This window comes from Magnolia sinica, chromosome 5 (assembly GCF_029962835.1).
Source record: "Magnolia sinica isolate HGM2019 chromosome 5, MsV1, whole genome shotgun sequence".
Taxonomy (NCBI): Eukaryota; Viridiplantae; Streptophyta; class Magnoliopsida; order Magnoliales; family Magnoliaceae; genus Magnolia; species Magnolia sinica.
In genome coordinates, this window is record NC_080577.1 from 40,131,016 (window position 1) to 40,142,941 (window position 11,926).

General features: G+C 37.8%; 1 non-coding gene across 1 annotated transcript; it reads left to right on the forward strand.

The window, feature by feature from the left end:
* Positions 1-10,006: 10,006 nt before the first annotated feature.
* LOC131247596 (small nucleolar RNA R71) lies at positions 10,007-10,113 on the forward strand. Its single transcript, XR_009171873.1, has one exon. It is a non-coding gene; the product is annotated as a small nucleolar RNA R71 (small nucleolar RNA).
* The last annotated feature ends 1,813 nt before the right edge of the window (positions 10,114-11,926 follow it).

The following is an 11,926-nucleotide window of genomic DNA, read 5'->3' on the forward strand; positions in this document are numbered from 1 at the left end:
ATCCTAAGTTTTTAGGTAACGTAGTGTCAACGGTTCTACTTGTTTTGGGTCTTACAGATCGTATTTAAAGTAATTAGAGCTAATTTCATAGATAATCTAGTTTAACACTTAGTTAATTCACGTCTAATTTCTAAAGGATTTGGTCCTTAGTGATTTTTGCCTGAGGTGGTGCTCGGGTCTTTGTATGTATTTTTCTGAGACGTTACACGCAATGTAGTAATAATCTCAGTAAGATAGAGGTCAAATCAACAGGGATTGAACCTTGTACGTAATCTAAAAGTAATTAGAACTATAAGTATAAGAAGATGTAATCTAAATTAGGACTATGCGGGAGAATAATGGTGAATTATGTAACTAAAACTTGTAAAATTCAAAAGTGGGAAACTAGGGTTTCCAAGGATTCACTTGTAGAGATCAGCGATATCTATGCTTGATTCAAGAACACAACTGGAATCAGAATCCTATCTTCATTCAGTTGGAAGATATGTCACTAAAAATCAACTATGAACTTCCTTTGATCAAGTTTTCAATGGAAAGAGGTATGAGAATTGAAATGGATTCCATCACAAAACCATGCCCATGAGACAAAGTAAACAACAGAATTTAACCAATCCACAACCAATCTGAGAGAGTTATGAACATTAGGAAGGATTCCATCATCCAACCATGCCCATGGGACGTTGGTGAACAACGGGATTCCTACGTTCACAACCTCAATACATGCACAGAGTATACTCAAAGCTATCGCAGATCTATTGTAATTCAAGCCACAACAAACCATTAAAAACTATGAATATTCCTTATAATCAAACCAAAATCAAAGTCAGTTCAACGTAAACATGAATAAAAGCCATAAAAACACCCCATCACGCTACAAGCTTCACCTCTTAGCCCTTGCTAAGAGATTTAGCTCATCATAGACATGATGATCTAAACCCTCTTACAAAGCATCAAAGGAAAGAAGAAATTAAAGAAGAAAAGGAGAAGAAAACACCACGCTGATGACCGACCGTCCACGGTCTCTCTCTCTCTCTCTCTCTCTCTCTCTTTCTCTTCTCTTCCACGTCTCAAGATGATCCTAGATGATCCCTCTCATGTCCACCCTCTCTCCTTTCATATGCGTTGTAGGTCGGTGGCTGGGAGAGAAGCTTTATGCATAAGAGAGGCGGTTTTGTGCGTAACTCTTGTGCAGCCATGAGAGACACAAACATCTTACGTTTAAATGATCGTTTTCGACGACTGATCGTCCAACCTTTGATTCTGTCTTCTTAGATGAGGTCGTGCCCACCTTCTGCAGCCTGTGCATGGTCCAGATCGGCCATCCGATCGACGATAGTGGGACACAACATCATGGGAAAGCCGGGTGCGTCTGGACGTGCGATCCTTGCGCACAGGAACTGCGCTGGGCTCGGTGGGGCCCACTTCGTCTGTCGTTTAAGAAATCCACGCCGTTCATCAGATTCCTCTTGAAAAACTAGTTGAAGATTGACGTGTTTGCTCAGATTTGGTGCGGCCCATTGAATTTTTTGTTTCTACCGTCTATTCCTGCATTTAAAGTGGTATTCATGTGTGTACGTGCATGGCAGGACATGGTCACCATGGTTGTGGTCAAAATCTCCTCCTGGTTCAAATGGATGGTTTAGATCATCACTTTGATCAAAGGTGGTGGGCTAACACACATCCTAGTGGGGACCATGTGTGAATGTTGGCGTAAACGGGAAGATGTGTCAGTGCACGGCTGGTGTGTGTGTGTTATGCACGCGCACTGGTAAGTGGGGTCTACTGTGATGTTTTCTAGGAAATCCATTCCATCCATCCTTTTTCTCATCTAAATTAAGGGGTTGAGACCAAAAATGAAGCATATCCAAAGATTAGGTGGGCCCCATATCGGTGATTTACGACTGATCTTGTCCGTTGGACTACTTCCACAAAGATCCAGTGGCTGAAATTTTACTTGTATGGTTACTTTATGATCCTCAGGCCAGATATCAAGTTTCGAACCAAAAGCATGGTGGGAATCCTGTGATCTTGCATTTAGGATGATTTTTAAGCTTCCTCATCTTCAATTACTTGATTTTCTCGGATCTTTGGCATGTGAATTCTTCAATCTCGGTCCCCTAAGATCCGTCCCTTGCCTTGGTGATTTGTGAGCATCAAATCCATGCCTTTAGTACCCTTTTTTCAATCTAAACTCTTAAATTTACCTTGCAACACAAACACGATTAAAATAGAGCGTTAAGCATCATGTACGTAAAACTAAGTAATAACTGGGGTCTAATATGCAATATTTGACCCTCAACACAATCCCCAACCAGCATTTTGCTAGTCCCGAGCAAAGTATGCGAAAAATATTTTGAGAATTACATGACAATTTCTATTAAGTCAAGTGATTTTTGAAAAGCAATCCAGATAATAGAATTCTAAGATGCATTAATGTTGAGTATTACTTTCTCCTAGACTCAAGTGCACGATAAACTTCATAGTCAAGTTCAAAGTATTAATCCATCAATTAGAAAAATTCTCAACATTGAGTTCCATGGGTGTATAGTGCAACCTCAACTTATCACAATTAAAGGTCTAATCGTCAATTTTCATGATAACATTGATAACCAAAAAGAGCATTCTGGATAACCAAACTTAAACTGAAACTTGCCTTATAAGTTAGCCTTTTTGTTCTTCCAGCTTTTGATTTTTTCATCAATGGCTTCACGCCGTGTCAATCTTTTTAAAGATCTTTAATAGGTAGCCATTTTCGATGACAACTGTTTTTTTTTTTAATGTTTATTTACTCATTGAACATGATGGGCAAATTCCCAAGGCTGGTTCCTTCAATGCTTAATGATCACCAAGTTACCAATTCAATATCAAATTGAGACCTTAATGTGTATGCCAGATGTGACATGTGAAATCATGACTTAATTAATGTTTAAAACTTCTAATCATGGATTAATAAATTTAACTGTGAAATCTAACAGATAACTGAATCCAAGAGTCATAAATCACCAATATTACGTATCTTATACTTCTTAATTCAAGAATATCCTTCAAAATCACTCGAATTCACAAAATTTTTCAGAAAAATTTGAAATTTTTTTCACAATTTTTGCTCAAGACTGAGAAAACACTGATTAGGTAACCTAATCTCCCATCCCCAACCTAAAATCTATATTGTCCTCAATGTAAAAGATATAAACATGCAATGCACATGAGACAACAAAAATAAAGGAGAAGTGATGGAAAGATAGTACCTGATGAAGAGACTATATGACTTTTCTAAAGAGATCTCAGTGTGAAAGTGGGTCAGCACAAGAGTTAAACCAACAAAAGCAAACTATCCTAAAATAAATGGAAAGAGAACTATCCTAACAGCATAAAGCCGACTATCCTAGAACGACAGAAACCAAACTACCCTAGTCCTATGAAAGCAGTAAACCTACCTATACCTCCATCAGACTAAGAGATCAATCCTGGTACACAGGATCATTCAGAGGTATGGACATGTCCTCTGAATCAATTTTCTCAATAAATGGCTTTAATCGATGTCCATTTACTTTAAACTCATTATCATTGTTTGGATTCTGAATCTCGACAGCCCCATGAGGATAAACATTGATAACAATGAAAGGGCCGGTCCAATGAGATCGAAGCTTACTCGGAAAGAGATGTAACCGAGAATTATACAAAAGGACTTTCTGACCTGGCGTGAATGATTTTTGAAGAATGTGTTGATCGTAAAATGCCTTCATCCTGTCCTTATAAATTCTCGAGTTCTCGTACGCATCGTTCTGGATTTCTTTGAGTTTATTCAATTGTAGTTTACGTAGCAAGCTAGCGTGTCCAGATTGAAATTTAAAATTTTAATTGCCCACTAGGCTCTATGTTCCAACTCTACAGGCAATTGGCAAGCCTTCCCATAGACAATTCTAACGGGAGACATTCCAATAAGGGTTTTAAATATGGTACGGTAAGCCCATAAGGCATCGGTCAATCGGATTGACCAATCCTTACGGTCAGGGTTAACCATCTTTTTCAATGTGTGTTTAATTTCTCTATTGAAAATCTCAGCTTGCCCACTTATTTGTGAGTGGTATGGAGTGCTCACCTTATGAGAGATGCCATATTTCTTCATTAAATTCGTGAATGGCCTATTACAAAAATGTGAGCCTCCATCACTAATGATGGCTCGAGGCGTTCCGAACCGAGAAAGGATATTCTCTTTTAAAAACTTAATGACCGTTCAATGGTCATTGTTCTGGCACGGAATCGCTTCCACCCATTTAGTGACATAGTATATGACGAGCCAAATATATAGATTTCCAAAGGATTGGGGGAATGGTTCCATGAAATCGATATCCCAACAACCAAATGCTTCTATGATAAGGATGGGGTTCAAGGGCATCATATTTCGATGGGATAATGTTCCCAATTTCTGATAATGCTCACAAGCCTTACAAAACTCATGAGTGTCTTTGAACATAGGGGGCTAATAAAACCAACACTACAGAATCTTGGCCATGGTCTTTTTAGCAGAAAAGTGACCACCACAGGCTTGAGAGTGACAGAAGGAGATGACACTTTGATGTTCATCGTCTGTCACACATCTCCTCAAAATTTGGTCTGGGTAATATTTAAATAAATACGAATCATCCCAAAAGAATTTTCCCACCTTGGTGAAAATTTTCTTCTTATCTTGCGCAGTCCAATGTGTCAGTGTGAAACCTGTGGCAAGATAATTAGCAATATTAGCAAACCAAGGTGAATGGGAGACTTTGTACAATTGTTCTTCAGGGAACATGTCATTGATATGTGTCATCTCAGGGGAATTAGGGAGATCAAGGCAAGCAAGATGGTCAACCACTACGTTCTCTACTCCCTTTTTATCTCTTATTTTCAAATCAAATTCTTGGAGTAGGAGGATCCATCTAATCAGATGGGGCTTAACATCATTCTTAGAAAGAAGATACTCGAGTGCCGCATGATATGTGTAAATAATGATCTTAGTTCTGATCAAATAAGACTTGAATTTGTCCAAGGCTAACACGATGGCTAAGAGTTCCTTTTCCGCAATCGAGTAGTTCACTTAGGCCGGATTTAGAGTTCTACTTGCGTAATGAATAATGTAGGGCTTTTTTTCTTCTCTCCGGCCTAAAATCTCCCTGAGAGCATAGTCATACGCGTCGCATATAAGTTCAAAAGGAAGGCTCCAGTCGGGTGGCTCCATGATAGGTGAAGTGGTTAACAGGCCCTTAAGCTTAGTGAAAGCTTCCTGAAATTGCTCCATCCACTCGTATGGTACATCCTTTTGAAGTAGATTACATAGAGGAAGAGAGAGGAGACTGAAGTCCTTTATGAATCTTTTGTAAAAACTAGCGTGTCCTAAGAAGGATCGCATGTCTCGTATGTTCTTAGGTGGAGGTAGATTAGAGATAAGATCAATTTTTGCCTTATTTACCTCGATTCATTTGGACGAGATGATATGTCTAAGGACAATTCTCTTACGAATCATGAAATGACACTTCTCCCAATTGAGTACCAAATTCTTTTCTTCACATCTTTTCAAGACATATTTAAGATTCTTTAAGCAATCACTAAAAGATGGACCAAAGACAGAGAAGTCATCCATGAAGATCTCCAGATATTGCCCCGCTATATTAGAAAAAATACTCATCATACATTGCTAAAAGGTGGCAGGGGCGTTACATATTCTGAATGGCATCCTTAGGTAAGTAAATCTGTCATAGGGACATGTAAATGTGGTCTTTTTCTGATCTTCAGGAGCTATCTTTATCTGGTTATAGCCCAAATACCCGTTAAGGAAACAATAATATGAATGACCAGCTAGCCTTTGCAAAATTTGATTGATGAAGGACAAAGGAAAGTGATCCTTCCTCGTGACGGTATTCAACTTTTTGAAGTCATTGCACATTCTCCAACCAGTAGTGCCTCTAGTTGGCATAAGTTCATTGTTGGCATTGGCTATGATGGTGATTCCGGACTTCTTGGGAACCACTTGAGTTGGACTCACCCATTGGCTATCGGATATAGGGTATATGATACCTACATCCAACAGCTTAAGAACCTCAGCCTTAACCACTTCTTTCATGTTTGGATTTAGTCTACATTGTGATTGCTAAGAGGTCTTCACATTATCCTCGAGACAAATGCGGTGAGTACAAATCGAAGGGTCAATTCCCTTGAGGTCCGCAATCGTCCATCCAAGGGCTCCCTTATGCTCGTATCGGATATAGATATGAGCATACTCTCTTGTTCTTGTTCAAGGTGGGAAGAAATCACCATCGAGTATGTCTTATCTTAACCTAAATAAACATATTTCAAATCAGATGGCAAAGGTTTTAGGTTAAACTTCGGTGCCTTGAGGTTAGATGGTAGAGACACTTCATCAGTTTGAGGTAACTCTTCAAATTATGGCCTCCACTGGTTAACTTCAAGTACCGTCACAGTATCAAGCATGACACCCATCTCCCTAAGTATGTCATCATCAAAATCATGGGAGTGGGCCAGACACGTCTCTAGAGGATTAGAGGATAAGGTCAAAGGTGTTCTATCTTCCACGAGAGAGTCAATCATGTTAATGTTTTGAAAGTCGTCATCATACTCTAATCGTTTACCTGTATTGAAAAAGATATTTAACTCCAATGTCATATTCCCGAAAGACATACTCATGACTCCATTCCTGCAATTAATGATTACGTTTGAAGTGGCAAGGGATGGGCGACTAAGAATGACAGGAATTTGAGTGCTCAGGTTATTGATGGGTTCCATATCCAGGATGATAAAATCCACTGGGTAGTAGAATCTGTCAACCTGGACCAACACATCCTCAATTATCCCTCTCAGTATACGAACTGAGCAATCAGCAACTTGTAATGTGGTTAAGGTGGGTTTTAATTCACCCAAACCTAATTATTTGTATATCGAGTAGGGAATCAGATTTACTCTCGCTCCTAAGTCAAGAAGTGCATGCTCAATTCGGTAGTTCCCAATTAAACAAGGTATGGTTGGGTTACCGGGATCTTTGAATTTCTGTGACACATCTTTATAAGTGCCATAGTTTACAGCCCTTTGTGTTGTCAAATTTGTGGTGCCAAAGACACTGTTATGAAGCTTGCATCTGTGAAGAACAATGCTCTACTAAAGATTAACTTAGGTTAACAAGCACTGTTCACAAGTCAAGAATCTCAAGAAGCTTTCAAGTTCAACCTCAAGATCTCAAGAAGCTTTCAGGTTCAATCTCAAGATCTCAAAAAGCTCTCAAGTTTAAATGACATCAAGACTTCAAGCTCCATTACTTTCAAAGGTCACTTGTCTCTAAAGTTTCAATGTCCTTACTTCACTATTGAGGTATGACTGACCTTAGGTTGACCTTTAGAGTAGGCCATTTTGGATACATAATTCATATGTTTTATATAAGTGAGTTTGGTCTGTTCTAAGACTAGTCCTGGACTTTGTTTGACTAGTCCTAGCACTGCTTCGACCTGTCTAAACATTTCCTGGATCAGTCGTAAGTTTGTTATAAAAATTAAAAATTTTCTGTTAGGCTTCGACTAGTCCTGGGGACTATTTGACCAGTCGTAGGAACAGTGTCGATTGCATTTTCGACCAGTCATAGACCTACGACTCAAAGAACAGCGTTGAAATTTGGCCACTCACGACTAGTCAAAGGGATCCTACAACCAGTCAAAGGAAACCTACGACCAGTCGTGAAACTGCCAAAATCTTATCGTGCCTGAATTTTCAAATATCTGTTGGTTCTACGACCTGTCGTAGAGATCCTTAGACTAGTCGAAGGCGTGATTTGCTCACCTATATATAGAGCACGAATCTCAAATTATACATGGAAATTAAAGAACTTTAAGCTAAATTAATTCGGTCTTTTGAGAGATAAGTCGGTGCTCCATATAAGCTAAGTGTGCATATTTAATATTCTCTTTCTTTAGCTTTCTTAATTGATTTTGTTTCCTGTATTCTAATCTAATCCGAAAAGAGGAATTGTTGTTTTCCTTTTTTGGAATCAAAATCGATTAGAGCTAGCCCTTTTGTTTTAATTTAAAATCTATTAGAACCTAGAACCATTATAAAGTGAGTATTGGACATTGAACTTTGACATTCAAATCTCTACTCCGACTTAGTTCTTCTGGGCTGCTACAATGAAGGAGAAAATCAGGTTTTTTATAATTTTTGTAATTTACATTGTTTGGTTTTATTTGAGGTTAAGCCAGAAAAATCTCAAAGTTGTTGGTTATCTGAGGAGAGCCAGAAAACTCAGAAGTGAGGGTTTTTGAATTGTGTAAGCCCTTTGAAAAGGACACAATTGTGAAGGTTTTGGGTGAACCTATGAAAACCTATTTGATAGTGAACGCTAATATCCCCTGTGTGAGGATACTAGGAGTGGAGTAGCATTCTGTGTGGTTGTTGTTTAACAGTTGGTGAACACATAAGCGAACCACTATAATTCTTTGTGTTGTGGATGTGTGATTTATATTTCCTATCTTTTATCATTCAGAATTGTGGAATGTATGTGTGGATGTGAATGTTGTAAATTTTACATTTCAAGCACAGTGGGGAATGTTGTAATAATTTAGATTTACATTTCAGCATTATATTTTTGCTATCTCTTTATTACTTTGAGCTTCAGTTTCTCTATTTGTTCTAATAAGGTTGCCCTGCCATTTTTATGGTACATGGTTGTCCTTAAAACTATTAATATTTTGAGCTAGCATTCAGCAGTGTGAATTGATTTATTTATTAAGTTCTATCTTTCTATATTTTCGCTGTATTTATCTTAAAATTTGGCATAGTCCTATTCACCCCCCCCCCCTCTAGGACATATAGCTTGGCCATTTCAATCTTGCTTTAGGATGGCACTCACTTTCTTAGTTAAGAAGATTTTCTTTTAAATATTTTGCCATCTTTTGGTCATATACAAGTCTTTTAGAAAATTGGCATATGAAGGTATTTATATAACTGCATCTAGTAGAAGAATATTAATCTTCACTTGTTTCAACACCTCTAGAATGTCTTGAGAGTTAGAGAGAGGTTTTGGTACAACCAACCGTTAGGAAAATGGAGCAATCGGCCTCCTTTGAGGTTTCGGTTCTAATTCTTATGGAGCAATGCTAGGTCTATCCTTGTTATCCTCTTTTGGGTCCTTAGGCTTTTCGACCCTAACCGGAATGGTTTTGTCAATGGTCTTCTCACTCCTAAGAGTGGTGATAGATTTAACTTGCTCCATCTGATTTGAAGAGCTCGGGTCGCTAACTTCATATTGTGGTTTTGGATTGGGAAAAGGTTGAGCTGGAAGGCTCCCCTTATTCCCAATCGCACTTTTAGTATCAAGTCCTTGTATAGCCGTTGTGAGGTCTTGAAAGGCTTGTAGCATACCCTGATTGAAAAGCTCTTACTTTTGGAGATATTTTAGAACTGGGTCCTGTTGAGGTTTCTCTTGATTTGGAATTTGGTTGAAGAAACCTTGAGGGGTAGTAGTTTATCCATTCCTCCAACTGAAGTTTGGATGATTTCTACAACTAGGATTGTATGTAATAGAGGTGGGCCCAATGAAAGGTCTTTGGTAATTGTTCACGGCATTGGATTTCTCATTCAACACCTCTTAAAAGGCCAGTATTGTTGGACAATTTTCAGTTGTGTGAATGTTGCAAGCACAAAGACCACAAATAGTTTCCTTAGCCTTATCCTTCTTTAATTCCATGGCCTCAAATTTCCTTATGAGATTAGACACTTTAGCATTGATATCATCATCCTCTTTCAAAAGGTATAATCTGCCCCTCTCATTTGATTGAGTGGGCTTAGAAGTGGTGCTTGATTTTGGGTGTCCCGTGATTGTGCGTTCTTAGCAAGTCTATCCAAGTAGTCCCACACATCATTGACATTTTTATTCATGAATTCCTCATTGCACATTCTCTCAACCAATTGGCGCATGGAAGATGTTAGACCATCATAGAAAAAGTGTGTAATGCGCCACATTTCAAAACTATGTTGTGGGCATGAACTGACAAGATCCTTGAACCTTTCCCAACATTGGAAGAATGTTTCATCCTCCTTTTAGGCAAAGTTTATGATTGACTTTCTAAGGGTGTTCGTTTTATGATGTGGAAAAAATTTCTTTATGAACTCCCTTATCATGTCATTCCATGTGCCAATAGATCTTGCACGTAGTGAATGCAACAACGTCTTAGCTTTCTCTTTTAAAGAAAAGGGAAAGAGTTTCAATCTGACCATGTCCTCAGATATGTTTGGAAAATATAGAGTGGTTATGATATCATCAAACTCTTTCAAGTGCAAATATAAACTTTCAGATTTAAGTCCATGAAAATTTAGGAGTTGGATCACCCCTGGTTTAATATCCAAGTGTTCCATATTTTCTAGAAAAACCATACGTGAGGGCGTGCTCACCCCCACCGGTTGTAAATAATCTCACAAAGTACGAGGCGGGGGTGCTTGATGCACCTCATTCTCATCCTGGACTTCCTCAACCTGAGGGTGAGGTTGTCTTTCCAGTTGATTGACCGGTTGATTTGCAGCCATCACTTTAATTAACTCTGAGGATCTCGAGTGGTGTCTAATCCTGTGATTAATAAATAACCCTTTAACCCGTCCTCCTTCACTCAAAAGACCTTGGTATGAAACACTCTCAACCCTCAATCTCAGATTCTAACCTAAACCTAAAAAGGAAGAAATGAAATAGAAATATAAAAATAGAAAGAAAGAAGAGTTGGAAAGAAGTTACCAAATTAGAAGTTCCTAAGTTAAGGTCCTGCAAAACAAAACAAAACAAGTCAGTTTTTAAAAATAGAAATTCTAAAATTAGAAAGTTCCTAAAATAGAAAGTAAACTAGTTTCTAAAAAGAGAAAAATTCTAAAAACTAAAAATAGAAAGTTTCTAAAAACTGATTAGGAAAGTTCTAAACCTAGAATTAGAAAGTATGTTAATTTCTAAAAATAAAAGAAATCCTAGAATTAGAAAGTTTATAAAAATAGAAAATAAAACCGTAATCCTAAAAATAGAAAAAGTAGAAAAATTAGAAAGATATTACCAATTTAGAAAGTCTATATCAGGGTCCTACAAAACAAGAAAGTTAGGTTAGTTTTTAAAAATCAAACAGAAAAACCTAAACCTAAAATTAGAAAACCCTAATCTTAACCTAATTCTAAAACTAGTTAATTTTAGAAATACGTAACCGTTAGTCGCCGGCAAGGGCGCCAAAAACTTGTTCACCACCCCAAGTATAGGGTCACGATGTAGTAATAATCTTGGTAAGACCGAGGTCGAATCCATAGGGACTGAACCTTGTACGTAATCTGAAAGTAACTAGAACTAAAACTAGAAGAAGATGTAATCTAAATCAGGAGAATGTGGGAGAATAATGGTGAATTATGTAACTATAACTTGTAAAATTCAAAAGTGGGAAACTAGGGTTTCCAAGGATCCACTTGTAGAGATCAGGGAGATCTATGCTTGATTCAGGAACACAACTAGAATCAGAGTCCTATCTTCATCCAGTTGGAAGATATGTCATTAAAAATCAACTATGAACTTCCTTTGATCTAGTTTTCAATGGAAAGAGGTATGAGAATTGAAATGGATTCCATCACAAAACTATGCTCATGAGACAAAGTAAACAACAGAATTTAACCAATCCACAGCCAATCTGAGAGAGTTATAAATGTTAGGAAGGATTCCATCATCCAACCATGCCCATGGGACGATTGTGAACAACGAGATTCCTACGTTTACAACCTCGATACATGCACAAAATATACCCAAAGCTATCGCAGATCTATTGTAATTCAAGTCACAACAAACCAGTAAAAACTATGAATATTCCTTATAATCAAACCAAAATCAAAGTTAGTTCAACGTAAATATGAATCAAAGCCATAGAAACAC